Source organism: Hylaeus anthracinus, unplaced genomic scaffold (assembly GCF_026225885.1).
Source record: "Hylaeus anthracinus isolate JK02 unplaced genomic scaffold, UHH_iyHylAnth1.0_haploid 0, whole genome shotgun sequence".
In the NCBI taxonomy this organism is placed as follows: Eukaryota; Metazoa; Arthropoda; class Insecta; order Hymenoptera; family Colletidae; genus Hylaeus; species Hylaeus anthracinus.
This window is the reverse complement of record NW_026533254.1, coordinates 3,016,485-3,031,842: the sequence shown is the minus strand read 5'-3', so window position 1 is coordinate 3,031,842 and position 15,358 is coordinate 3,016,485. Positions and strand designations below refer to the sequence as shown.

Sequence of the window (15,358 nt, the reverse complement as noted above, 5' to 3'; positions counted from 1 at the left end):
AAGTGCGGCCGAATAACATGTACTAGCGGGCACGAGGTGGGTCCTTATGAAAAAATAAGAACAAAGTATGGAATAAAATTTCTTCATTTAAAGCTCAGTTATCGAGAAAATCGAGTTTGAAAATCCTAATTGTATTTGAATCCTGAAAAAAAAATTCTCGAGTTTCTGCTATTACAACTGCGCGTAACCCTTCCGGGAAATCTTAAATTAATTTTCCACGTTTAATCAGAGTCAATTAACGAGAGAATCTAAATTTCGTTGGGGTTCGAAGGAGCAGAGATAAGATAAATTGAACCGAGCCACCGACAAAGTAAGTAGAAAGATGAAGAGAAAAGGTGGAAGACAGAGGTGATGCTGCGGGTGAATAGAGCATGGATAGAAACACGGGCAGGCATACATTTCAAAGCCCTAATTATTGGTTCCGCCGCAGTTCCGCGCCGAAGCAAGAAAATAATGGATGAAAGCAATCAATTTTTAAATTATACCCCAATTCGAAGGAAAACACTCTCGCGAGAAAATGGCGAGGGAATTTAAATGCGATAAAACATTTCTCAAACAAGTGGCCATCAATCGGTTCTAGTTTGTCCAAATTTTTCGGTTATGACCCCAAAGAAGAGATGCATCATCGCCACCATGTTACTATCTTAGAAATTTCCACCAGAATAGTTACTCAAACATTCTGGGAAAGCTACATTGAATAATTACATTGATAGAAATACTTTTTATAAATCAATTAAAAAGAAATTAAGGTTAGACGTAGGTATATTGAACTTAATATATTATTGTTATATATTCAAATATATTTAATATGTACATTTTTATATTAAGTTCATCCATATATTTAATATTATGTTATATTATTTTATGTTTTATTATACATATTTAATATTATATCTGAACTTAATACATAAATTTTGTTGATGTATACTCAAATATATTTAATACTAATTACTATATTACTATATTATATTATTTTATGTTTTATTATATTTTATATCATGTCCGAACTTAATATATAAATTTTGTTGGTATATATTCAAATATATTTAATACTACATTATATTACTTTATATTTTATTATATTTAATATTATGTCTGTACTTGATATATAAATTTTGTTGTTATATGTTAAAATATGTATAATACTTATATTTTTATATTAAGTTCAACAATAATTGAATAATTTTCCTTCTGACCAGGCTTACCAAAAAAACCTACCAACGAAATCTAAACTAATTGCCAATTTAAAAATCATTTCATTCGATATTCCCATTCCAAAACTGAATTATACCCCATGCAAACCTGTATTACGACGATGTAGATGGTTCGAGTAAATGAAGTCGTTGAAGAACACGGATGTTAGTTAACATATCGCAGAAACGCAAGGAAATGAAACAAGGTGGAGAGATTAAGGAGCAAACAAAGCTTTGTTAAGGGAAGAAGCGAAACAGAAAGGAGAGAAAGAAAGAAAAAGAGACAAGAGAGGGAACCAAGGGATATTCCTCAAGCTCAGCTAGACCGAGGTGGGTCCGCCGGTGAGGATACGCCCTGGGCGTGAGTCGAGTAATTAAATACAAAGTGCACTCATTTGTGGAGCTCGGTGGCAAATAACATGTTTTACCTGCCAACTAGCGGTAATTTATGAGAGCGCCGTATGACGCTACCCTGTCTGACCCTCCACGAAGTTGACTGGTGGAAATATACATATACAAGCCCATTCGATGAATATGTATTCACAAATAGAGACGTGAGCTTTCGCGGGCAAATCAAAGGGCTAAATACAGGCCCAAGAATCGAATGCTCACCATTTGTTTCACTTCGTCAGCCCTGTCCCTCCTACCGTCGGCTTATGGTCCTTTCCTTCGGATTCCTCGACTCATTAGTAATTCATGAAGCCTCGGATATCTTTTAAATCCACCAAAGCGATTAATCGGTGCCCTGGTTGCCGCTGAAACTGAAACGAAACCTTTGCTTTGAGAAATGTAGCGTGTCCTGTACATTTAACATTATTTTCCATTGTTTAATAGGTCCACTGCAGCGGGGTTAATTGATAACTTTGGAGCGGGTAGTGTTCCTTCTACGGAAACAATTATAATCTAGCTGTTACTTTCCTTTTTCGCTTCTTGAGAAAGTTTGTTCTACATGTTGAGATTGTAAATATCGAAATTGTAGTATTGAATTATTCTACTGTCTATAAGTAAATAATTATTTGAATCTTGTACATTTGTAATGCTACATAAAAAGAGCTTGCTTATATAGGCATATTCGTTAGATTGAAAATAGCTCTCGCATGTATACATTTGTAATACTTCTAAAAGATTAAAGGATTTCAAACCAAATGGAGGCGGCAATATTGAACACCGTTAATGTGTCGTACATACTGTCTGAGTAGGTTTGGTGTAGTTTTTGGTGGGAAGACAATATTGAATACTGTTAATGTACATACTGTCTGAGTTGGTTTAGAGTAGTTTTTGGTGGAGGCGGCAATATTTAACACCGTTAATGTGTTGTACATACTGTCTGAGTAGGTTTGGGGTAGTTTTTGGAAGGAACGGCAATATCGAATACCGTTAATGTACATACTTTCTGAGTAGGTTTGGGGTAGTTTTCAGTAGGGCGGCAATATTGAATACTGTTAACACTTTATCTACCGGGCTATTTAGAAGCAGACTTTAATTCAAAATACAATTTTCTACAATAGCATATGCCAAATCTAGGCTGACAATAATTCCTTCATATTGTTACTAGATACATTGAAAGCCAAGTTTGTTACCAAACACTGAACATTGTAAGTAGACATCCATCAACACAGTAAATAAATTGGAATACCTAAACACTGCAATTAAAAAGCCTATAAATAGGCTCCCGGTAAATAAAGTGTTAATGTACATTACAAGTTTTTGTTCTTTTGCTCTTCCACCTTTTATTCCATTCCTTTTTCGATGTGTGTTGTATCTGTCTAATGAAGTGTTGGTACGAGACTGCCATTTCTTGATTTGGTATTGTTGTTGCTGTCGCTTCTATTGCAATAAGATCTGCTTTTTCGTTGCCAGTTATGCCTTTGTGGGAAGATTCCCAAGTAATAGTTATGTTTTTGTTTTTATGTGTATGTTTGGTGTACTTTTCCTGGATGTTTTTGATGATTTCATAATTATTTTCTTTCATTTAAATTCATTATGGCTTTTATTACACTCATAGAGCAGGCATACATAAAGTGATGTTATATGGTGCTTCTAGATATGAGGTTGAGAGCTCTCAGTATTTTTGTATTTTATTCTGATTCACTTTGTACGAAGAAAGATTTTATTTCACATAAAGGTTCACAGTCCATCCGTTAGTTTCACGAAAAATCTACTCCCGCTCGTGATTACCTACCGAATTGCAAAGCTAATACGATGAATCATTAGTATACAGACTGTTGCACGAGATTCCCGATAACTGATAATCAATCAAGCGGAACGTGTCATTCGTGACTCTGACACCTGTGCTTCCAAAAAGGAATCACGTGCTATCAAAGGAATAGAGCGACCTACACCACACGAGGCGTCTATGCATCCCCGACGTGCCGTGTCTAGAGCCAAATTGGAGAGACTCGTCGAAACTTGTTAAGGGACTGCGTGCCGAACTGATTCCCAGAATACAATTACCGCATTATCCGGTTCCGCTTTCGAATTCCTCATTTTGTCCTTTCAGCCTGCATCCAAGTCGCTCCGACGCTCTTCGTATTTAAGCGTCAGGTATTAATTTAAGCCTTTGGTATGTATCAAGTATGGACTTGATATGAAAAATAAATTAAAATTCTTCATACCTTCGAAACTGGTAGATTGATAAATCCAGAAAAGATTCATTGTAAATCCTCAAAAGTGCAAACAAAACTTCTTGGTAAATTTATGTTTGTCCATTTTCTTTCTTTTAACGCGTTCAACTGCCACTAGATAACAATTTTGAACAAATTTCATATTTTTAGAGACACAGAGCTTGTTTATGAAGGTACAGAATATAATAGATTGAGATATAATAACTCCCATGCATTCACTTTGCGACAGATAAACGAAAGATAAATAAATGTTCTTCATTCCTTGAAATGTGGTAAATTCCTCAAAAGTGTAAAAGAAGCTTCTTGGTAAATTAATGTCTACCCATTTTCTTTTTTTAACGCGTAAAAATGGCATCCCATGCATATACAGTGCCACTATGAAATTGGAATTATGAAAATGATGGAAAATAATTATACAAAGTGGCTTACAGAGAGCAATCTCATCGTTCACATATGGATAGATGTTCCAAACTATGTATTCAGGTAAAAGTGTGAATAAAGTGTTAGGCCTCTAAAACTACATCTTTTAACTCCACACATTACAAACGTCCACTTGCTCCGTTTCAAAGCATTGCTTCCACTTACAGTCATTTGGCACGTGTCTACAAATTGACATCTATAATTTATATGTATTTATATTTATACATACAGCCAGTCTGACAAGTATTCGTAGCCTCTATGTATATTGCAGAAATTATTAAGTAACAGATTTAATATTTTTAAATAAATTTGTCATTATAAATATATACATGTATAACATTTACTCATATTCACATTTAATTAAAATTAGATAATGGGTTTAATGATTTCAAATTAATTCATTTGGAAAAATTAAACCTATTATTCAATTTAGACAAATTTCTTTAACGGGCATAGCGTGTCTTTAATGACTGTCTGTGGATAAAATTCTAGATTATGTAAGGATCTCACTTCTGTGATTTCGGTAAACATCTCACAGGGAATTATGAGACGCATATAGTGGCCATTATGCTCTTCAAGGCTGGCGATCGCTGGATTAGATAATAGAAGGGAATAAATCACCTTGACCAACAGTTGCACCGAAGCGTCGTAGTCTCTGTAAAAAGACGAACGTTGCGGTCTACGAAAGGTAGCGTAGTTTCGTAGAAATCGTAAAATCAGCCAGGAAGCATAGTTATACAGTGTCTCGGTGGTCGGAGCCAGCGCTCCCGAACTGAAGTAACTTCCGAACTAGTCTTTTGTTTGTGAGTTTGTCCCTTTCTCTGAAATCTGACGAGTGATTAGCGATTACGCCCTCGAAATGGTATATTCGGAGCGTGGTCAAATAACTAGGCGGCGTGGACGCGTCGGTACGTTCAAACAAGTTTAACAAGTAAGGAAAATGGAGCAGTGGCGAAATAAAGTTATTGTCGTGGCCCCGGAAGACGGCGATAGATCCGTCGGTGGTCACTGTCCGATATAGACACCGATTGGTAGATCCTGATTCGATTTCCAGAATTTCGATTCTCTAAATTGGCTCGTCGCTGCAACAAAGCAATCGCACTGTTTGTTTATTATTTATTGACTTTCTGTTTACTTTTTAGTAAACTTTATACTAGTACTTTATCAATCAATATTTTGCCATGGAAATACTTTATTATGTAGACTGCGTATCAAAAGTATACGAATATTTAGGTTTTGACGGTTTCAGTATCTTAAGACAATTTCTCAATTAAGCCAATGATGTTATTATAGTTTTTCAATTACTTATATTCATACCATAAAATAACATAAGCTGTCCGTCGTAAGTACCTATACACTTCTTTTATCATTTCATAATTTTTATGTACCAATCTACAAATAATATCTACAATAAAAGAAGAAGAATTCGACTATCACTTTCGACCTCACGGCATACATCATTTTATTACTCCCACGAAAGCAAATATTTCTAATAAAAATACAGTTCGGTTCGACGACACAGCTAGGCTCTTTCGACAAATAAAAATAGATTTCCGTTCTACGTGTAGCGTGGGAGAGAAAAAAAAAACAAATTCACGGATGAAAATATGTATTTTCATTTCGCCGCCCCCTGGACCATTCGTGGGGTTCCTTTCCGAAGGAAGGGTTTTTAACCCTGAACTTAGGTAAAGCGCAAAGGGATCGGCTACCCGAACCTCTGAGATATAGTACCTATCTACTCTAGCTTCACCGAAACCCATAAAAACCCTCCATTTTTAGATTAAAGTCGTTACATCGGCTCACCTCGTTTCCAGGCTTTTTGGAATTCTCGATAATTAAACCGAAACGCGGTCACGGTTCTTATTTCCGAAAATTGATAAAGGGAGTTAGGGCAGTCGGAGGGAACTACAATTATATGAAATATGTTTGGTAAACGAAAATTACTAAGATCGACGGAGTCACGTTCGAAATTTGACGAAATTAAAAATCTTGTAACAGTTAAGACGTAATCATTTCAGAACATTTACCCAATTTACCTCTTGTCCAACATGTTTGTTATTATGTAGTCACTATTTCGAAGTAAAGAAAGTGATTATTAATACACTTGTATATAGTCTTCAAGTATATATATTGAAAGCTATATTAATAATCAATTTACTTCGTATTATATATTAAATAAACTGAGAATATATAAAAAGAATTAAATATATTTTCTTATATCAATATTTATTTATATATGAAAACTATGTCAATAATCATATTTTATAATAACATACTAAACTGTAACGTGTATACAATATATAATAATATATACAAATACATTACATAAAAATATAATATGTAATAATATGTATGTAAAACTCTATTAATAATCAATTTATTCACTTCTAAACAGTGGCTACATTTCAACATGTTAGACAAGAGAATCGGGTAAATATTTTGCAACGACTGCAGCTTGGAATAGACTTTAATTGTACTTTAACAGTTTACAAGTATAGAATGAACTTTTGTAAAGTACATCTCGATGCTTTAATTTCTTTAAGAATTATTGCACTCGGTCGTTCACGACGGTTTCTTTCGGCCACCTATTTAAATATAAAGGTACGCTAATGCCGACATGATCACTAATAGGAACCCTAGTCTCCATTCAGGGCACGGAGAAAAAATTTAACACGTTTACGACTGACCGTCACGGCGGAAAATCCCTCGGAGCATCCACTGTCGTAATTACGACCGTCTTATAACCGTATGGTAACCCCTTCATTTGTGAACTATGATGAACTGCTCCTCATCCACGGTTTGGAGATTTGCCTCCATGATTTATGCTAATACAATGGACCTACCTCAAAGTATCCTCTACTAAACGCTCTATTAGGCTTAAGTTAATTACGAGACTACCTTCCTGTGGGTTGGTCCAACGCGATCGTTACCACATTAGAGTACATATATTACGCCTGTAACGATGCGAACCATTTCCAAATTTAATTCGAGCGACCGACGGTCGCGGTTACCGTAACTGATCTCGTTTTCCTTCGATCGCCCATTTATTCGTTGCCAATCGAGTTCAAATTTCCTTCAGTGTGTTATACCAAATGCAAACATTAGATTAACCTATTCACTGGCAATTAGAAATATCAGGCTGTCCAAAAAGTTTCTATCGTTTTATTAGTAAGCAATACAAACACAATATTTTATGTTTCTATGTTATATTAGCTGTGCTACGCGGTTTCACCCGCGTGGAATACATGCGTTCCAATAAGATCCAGCGCTAAACGAAACAGCGTTAAACGAGATCATCTTAACACGTAAATAATGGGGATAAGTGAAACAGACCAAAGAATAACAAAATTTATCAGTTCTTTTTCTGTTTCATTTTTGTAACACTAATTGTTAAATTCATTTTTATTGCATCAATTATAGACTTAGTTATTGGTAATATCCATTTTTATTCATAAAACATTCATGAAAATCAAGAAAAAGTTCGAGTAAATATGTCGTATTTATGACGAGGATGGTTCTTCCTCATTTGATACTTTTTTTTTTGTGACGAAGTGATCTAAAGTCGTTTGTCTAGACTTGTTCCGTTCAGCAAGCACTTGTGGATAGCAAGACCTCACACCAATAACACTTCGTTTTGCCTTTGAACTGCCATCAAAATTTAAATCATATTGTACAAACTAAAAAAAAAAACTACCAAATACTACCGTGTAATACTGAAACAGCGTTAAGCGGGATCTTACTGTACTGTTCTTATTCTAATAAAAATGAAAATCCTGACTCACTGACCTATCAACGCCTAGGCTAAGCCCTTAAACCTAGAAAGCTGAAATTTTGCACAGAGGCTTCCTTTATGATGTATACAAGGAATAAGAATATTTCGAAATTCAACCCCTAAGGGGGTAAAAAAGGAGTTGCAATTGTATGCGTTTGTATGAGGAATATTTTATTTGTGGTCGGATTTGCTTGAAACTTGGTCTTAATGCTCTTTAATACAATTAATCGAACACCTATTTCGGCATTTATAATAATTCAACCCTTGAAGGGGTGAAAAGGAGTTGCAATTCCTTTCAACTTCCTTTATAATTGATTTCCTGTTCTTTAATTATAAAGACAAGTTAGTTAGAAAATTTTGTTAGTCCAAAACACTGGGTACATTTTTAGTATATGTATATAAATGTAGATTACCGAATTGTACATAATCCATTTTGCTTTATTACTTTTCTCCATCTCTTTGGAAGTAGTATAGAGCCATATTTCCACAAATCGTGCGGTTTGCCAGCAAAATATTATTCCAGGTGCATCTTTACTTCTTTCATTTTGAACTAAATATTCTACCATGATGAGAATTTTTTAATGAGAGGAATAAATAATAATCTCGGCTAACATCTCGAGAATGGGGTAGAACATTCTACAGAATATTGACAATTTATCTCAAACGACTGCATGCAATTACATGCCGCTTTCTTTGATTTTCCATAGTTGAAGAGTTCCATAGTTACAGTGGCGCGTCGAGCAGTACCCTCTTTGATTTGTCGAGAAAATACAACGTCGAGTTGGCGTTTTCCATTGAAGAATTGCAAATAATTCGCTCTCCTACCCTCAGGAGGTGGGGGTGGGGGATCAATTGTGGTGTCGTTGAATGGCATTTTTGAAAATATCAACTGAGTCTACATTTGTTTTTTTTTTACTGATGTGTATTTCTTGAGCTGTCCCCAATTTTCAACGATTTTTTGCTCCGTTTAATTTTTGTCCATTACAGCACCATCTATAAACCGAAATGCAAAAACTCCTAGGTCAAATTTGTGTATTTTTTTCTGGAAAATCAAAATCTACAATGAAAAATGGAGTTTCCCATTTAAGTTTCTTATCTTCGCCCGCTCTCACCCCCAGGGAGTGATGATGAGGTGTCGAGTGTGGTATCATTGGATGCCCTTCGCAACGAACAACTTTCATTACCCACTTGTTTCGATCTGATGCATAGTTCTCGAGATGTTTCAATGTCTTCAGATAAAATGACCACCCTGTATATACATATAGATTCATTGTAACGGAGATCAGATCGAGAACCTAGAAGATCGGTAACTTAATAACGAAATGACGATTTCTTCTAAATAATAAACTAGAGTTAAACTATAGTCATAAATGGTTGAATGAAAGGCGCAGAATAAATTTCTACAGCAAATAAATTATCGAATATTATGTACGGTCTCACGTATAACTACAACTGTAAATAACGTGTTAGAAACTAGACATTGTCACGAAGAACGATTTGGTCGTGCGCACAAAATTTATGTACATATTTGAACGATGCATTTCTACGATTTGCATAATTATCGGTCTGCCAGATACCGATTGTCTTTATATTCCCGCGGTTGTTACGCGTTCGTACCTGTATAGGAGGTTAACGACGCATACGCGGTCTTTGTAATCAAACACCGAATGTAATATAACTGAAACTACCGCGAATAGACCCCGGAGGCGTTATTTAAAACTGACATGAATATGAATAACCGAAAATTTCAGCCAGGAAGCAGATACGTACCGTGTCCGACTTGTATCGTTCCTTTAGAACACTACTGCAAAGTAGTGTTTTTATATTCAGGACCACACAGGTAGCACAGCTAGCGCTGCATTAAGTTTTGCATACGGATTCCGCCAACAATCAACGGTAACGCTATATTCAATTTTTATATTGAATATTAAGCAGCGCCCTATCTTATTACCAGCAACTACGTTGGCCCTTGTTGAAATCTGAAACTAACGTGGATAACTCCGATGCTATAAATCAGAATCGGCGTTTCGTTTAGTCGAAATCGCGACGTTTCGCAGTTCGACGTTTAATGGACAAAATTCGAAAATTTCAAGTACAAGACGCAACAATTTCTATTTCGTGAAATATTAGTAAAAGCATGCAGTTTGCGATATTACTAATAACTTACGCTTAATATAATAATTTATTGTTGAAATTAAAGTGTGAAGTTGACAGAGTATTCGTTTCTTTAATTTCATTTTTATATGTTGATATTAATATTGTAGTGCCTGCCAATAAATATGTAATTTGAATACAGTAATAACAATTTAAGTATAATAACAAAAAGTACCTCCATGATCTTTTGTATACTAGTTCTGGATATATTAAACTTTACATTGACGTCAAATTTATTTGCCAGAATCAAATAAAATTAACATTTTAATAATTCACATAGATTTTTATAGTTTTAGTTAGTTATAGTTTATTCTCTTTGCGGAGTATACACAGATTTGTATATCCACTGTAAAAAATATTGTCATATTTTCTATCTATGTGCCAACAACAAGAAAGGATATATTTTACAACTATTCCAGTGAAAATTACAGTGGGATTATAAAATGCGTCATTTTTCACCTAATCACTATAATTTGATCACCCACTGGTATCTTTCGTTGAATATGTTAAGCTTTATCTTCCTCTTCATCTGATTAGGATGTTTGTTTTTTGTTCAGAGATTTAGGCTGGTTATCGCTATTAAAGTGTCATTAAACTGGCATGCTCACTCATCAACTGAATACTGTATTATGTAACTCCAAATTCATTTGGTCAGGATTAATATTTACTTTGCCTATTAAGGTAATAATGTAGACCTGGCGGTCCAAATACAGCTGAATTAGAACACATTAGCCAGATTCACTAAAATCGTCGAAAGTCAAACAAGATTTAGAAAAATTACTAGGAAAAATTCTACAAGGACCAAATGAATAGTGTTTCAACTGATCTAACCACGTCGCCAAATTATTCGCCAAATAATTAATTACGTAGACAAAGAAACTAAATCTTCTAGGTAGGTATTTAACATTCTAAAATCAATTAAAATATTCATAGTTATCGTTAGACTGTCGATTCTTTTTTAAATTGTTTTACTTTACATCGCATCTACTGTTTGGTGATTAGCGACGCATTTAATTGAATTTCTGTTTGATTAGCGGTACTCTCTACTATTGTATAGTTTAGTGTCCTTGAGATAGTTGATGGTGTTTTCCACATGTTTCTAGGATATTAAAGCTGTGTCTGGGTTCAAGTTGTACTTTCTTCTCGAACGAAATAACTAATCAATAAATCATCAAAAAATATTCACGTATCTTTATTTTATATTTTTTGGGTTGCGAAAAAAATCGTAATCATAAATGCTCTGGTTTAGATAGAAAAGTTCAGAAAGAATGTTGAATATATCAAAAACATTTATGGCGAAATGCTTACAAAATAAATGAAATAATATTATTTCGGATACAATGACGAAATTAATACTATCCAAGTTTGGTAAAAGCAACTTTAACATTATCCAGGTATCTCTATAGTTTTTTATAATTACTAATATGATATTTAAAAAAAACTATTAATAAAATATATTCCCCAATGCAACATAAACATATCGAAACGTAATATAATTGATATTAATAGATTCGCTATTTTAATTAGATATTTGTTTTTATTAAGAAACTGTCCACATACTTCCGAGCGGGGGTGTACATTTATGAATGTTTACTATATTATTCCACGTTGTAAGTACATCAAATGCGTAGTCTAGTAATTACAACGTAAATTACACAAAAAGAAAGAAATAACAATAAACAAGGAATAGGGCCCTGTCCCTATCACTATACTTGTTTCTGTTGACCCACGTTTCAATTGACCCCAAAATCTCCCTTGCACGTATTTATACTTGAACAACTCGGCGGATTTGCGCATGCATATGCATCAAAGACGATCTACGCGTGACAAACAGAATTATACCGTGTCCACACAAAAGATTTCTACCGCGGCCGTAACGACTCTGATTAACGTCAATGACGAGATAAATGGTTAAACGTTCTAACCTGTTCAACAGGCGTTATACAATGGTGGCCGCGATACCAGCGATTTTTGGCGCTACGGTGAAAACGATCCGATGCAATTCAACGCCATAGAAATGCTAACACACCTTAGAATTATCAAAGGAGCCGCTTTTGCCAATGGTCTACCATGATGGATGGAACGGACGTCAGTATACGGCCTCGCGTGCCGCGCGATTCATTCTTCCGAGCCTCCGGATTGTTACAAAATAGCGCATGTGAAACTTTATAAATATCTTTTATGTACTCGACGACTATCTGACATCCTCGTTTCCCCTATTCCGCTACCTTGCAGTTTTCGTCTTCTTCGTTACCAGTCCAAGGTTTTAAAAATGGTTCGTCTAGGCGAGGAGGAGGCTTCTCGACAGCGATTTTTCACCTAAAAATGATATTTGATGTTATTTTAGGAAGTTTCGATTTAAAACTAATTTTAAAGGCATAAAGTAACGTGTTAGAAGCATGTACCTATTTAGAATATTACAATTACAGGTTCTGATGAGATTAAGAAACTATTTACAGCGACAATATTTGAGTAACTGAAAATAAATTTAAAAAATTAAGGTATGAAAAGATAATATTTATAAACAAAATATTTTCAGCATGCATAGAATATGTAAGTATATTGTGTATAAGTTTTGACACCATTTTTCAGTTATGATTTTTTGCACGACGGTTCTCCACACCGACCAGCCAGTAAAAAGACTAACAACGTGTCAACATCATGATTTGCACTTTCATTATACTGAATAAAAGATTAAAAGAATGCTTCCTGTACACAACCTGTTCAACAGGACGGTATGCACGTCGAAAATAATGAGAACCGTTAGTAAAAAGAACAAGTATGAAAAGGGGTTGAACATGAACACCTTAATTCGAATAACCTGCAGATCTATAGGATGAGAAATAAAAATTCTTCAGGCACTACTCAGAACTCCATAAACAAGCAAATTTTTGCATTGAAACCACTCGTAAAGGTATTCCAAGTTTCCCATTCAAAACTTAGCATCTAAAACCGTTACTAGAAGGAACAAGAATGGAAAGGGATTGAACACGAACAGTTAAATATGAATAACCTGGAAATTTGCATGATGCGAAATAAAAATTCTTCAGGCACCAATCGAAACCCTATGAATAACCAATTTTTACAATGAAACCACTCTTAAAGGTACTCTAAATATCTTATTCAAAACTTAGCATCTAAAACAGTTAATTGAACAGGATCGTTAATGTTTCGTCGTCTTGGAAACATCTTGCAGAAACACGCGTGAGTTTTAACGCGCATTATCATAATTCCTCTGACTAAATTGCACAGCAGTTCATCATAATATCGGGTGTTCCACTCGTGAGGACGGACAAGTCGTTTGTTCGAATTAAATCATCGCCTGCAGTCGGCACGCACGCCGTGAAAATCGTTAATCGATAATCTGGTACTGCCAGACTGGTAGCCCGATTGCCTAATCGAATACCTGCACGGAAAACCAAAACTGTAACATATCATTTCAAAAATGTAGTCTAATTTATTTTAGATTGTGCAACTATGAAAATAGCACGGCTCGTTATTTTAGGGCTTCATTTTTTAATAATTTAGTTATTTTTATTCATTTTCAATTACTTAAATGATATTGCTGAAAATATTTTCTTTATGGGATACTTTAATTAGTTTAATTTTTTTGTTCAGCTACTCAAATATTATTGCTGAAAATATTTTGTTTATAAATATTTTCTTTTTATACTTAAATTTTTTCAATTTATTTTCAGTTACTCAAATGCTATTGCTGAAAATGTTTTCTTTAAGTGATACTTTAATTAGTTTAATTTTCGTTCAGTTACTCAAATATTGTCGCTGTAAATAGTTTCTTAATCTCGTCAGCGGTATGCGATGTATATATCGATGAGCGGTAGATGTTTTTTCTAAAAATGTTCGAAAACATTACTAACTAATTGGTAACTAGTTTTTGATTTCAGTCAGCAACCAATTACGTTTCTGTTGAGTAGCTTCGTGTGCGAATGGGCTAATAGTTTCCGAGATATTGAACCACGTAAGTTTCGTTCCGCTAGATCGCTGAAATATCGCACTGTGTGCCGGTTGGAAGTTGCCCTGAAAGCAGAAGCAATTCATAATATTAACAAAACTGTATGTGGCATCGTTTGTTAGCGCAGCAGTCACGGCGTCGTATGTATTGGCGATCGGCAATATAATAAAAGATTTTGTCGAGATCTCGACGAGAATTTGAAATAATCCTGATCTCGCCCAAATCTCGATCTCGATCTCGAATGTTACAAGTAATCTGGATCTCGAATCACATCTCGAAATCGAGACGAGATCGAGACGAGATCGAGATTTATCTCGTCTCATGCGCATCACTATTGAAAACACTGTTCAGAACATCTTTCAGTCTCATTTTAAAATAACTACGTATAATATCAACTGTATGTTACACTAATACAATTTATATACACCATATAGTATCATTAACCTGGTTAACATAAAAATCGAGTCACAGTCACATTTCTATTTATCATCTCAATTCGTCCCCAAGAATAATTTACCTTTCGCTTTCAAACAAATAAATCATCCCCAAGAAAAATATGAAAATTCAAAAACTAATCCCTCTCTCTCCTCCAAGCCTGAAGGACGTCCCAGCAAGTAAACAAGGAGCTACAATACATGGGATAACAAGACGTTTAACTGACCAAGACGATAGGAAGAGAGCATCGAGGTGGAACGCGATTTTTGGGAAGCATACAGTCACGAAAGCACACTTCGCGTGTTTAAAAAGCGTGACCGTGGCCATTGTGGCGGTGGCGGCGGCGGCGGCGCGACGGCGGTGGTGATGCTGTTTATGGCAGGCAACGATCGGAAGCAACTTAAAGGGCGGGGAAACGGAATCGAGGACTAGCAGCACGCGCCAGCCACACGCCTCGAGTCTTCTTGGGCCTTTTGCCCTCGTCTTCAGACACGTACACCTGGGACAGTTGGCAAGCGAGAGACAAAACCAGGGGAACTTCTACTAGGCGCTACCTTCTTCCCTTCGACGGGCATAGGCGGAGTCCAACGGAACGCGACGGAAATTCAACTCGAGTCGATCGAGAAAGATGCTACTTTTCTCAAAAATTGATCATACTTTATGCGTGTCACTGTCTTATTTTCCTTATAAAATGTTGAGAATCGAACACTTTCGTTTGATCTGTTGGGTAATGACAGTAACTAATGAGTGAATGTGGATTATTTGATGAATTATTGAACAGGTGAGG

At 35.3% G+C, this 15,358-nt stretch overlaps 1 long non-coding RNA gene across 1 annotated transcript; it reads right to left on the bottom strand.

Annotated features, from left to right (window-relative positions):
* Positions 1-9,797: 9,797 nt before the first annotated feature.
* On the bottom strand, positions 9,798-12,233 carry LOC128896262 (uncharacterized). The gene is made up of 3 exons (XR_008461948.1): positions 12,089-12,233; positions 10,177-10,276; positions 9,798-9,994 (listed from the first exon to the last, which is right to left on the bottom strand). It is a non-coding gene; the product is annotated as an uncharacterized LOC128896262 (long non-coding RNA).
* Between the last annotated feature and the right edge of the window lie 3,125 nt (positions 12,234-15,358).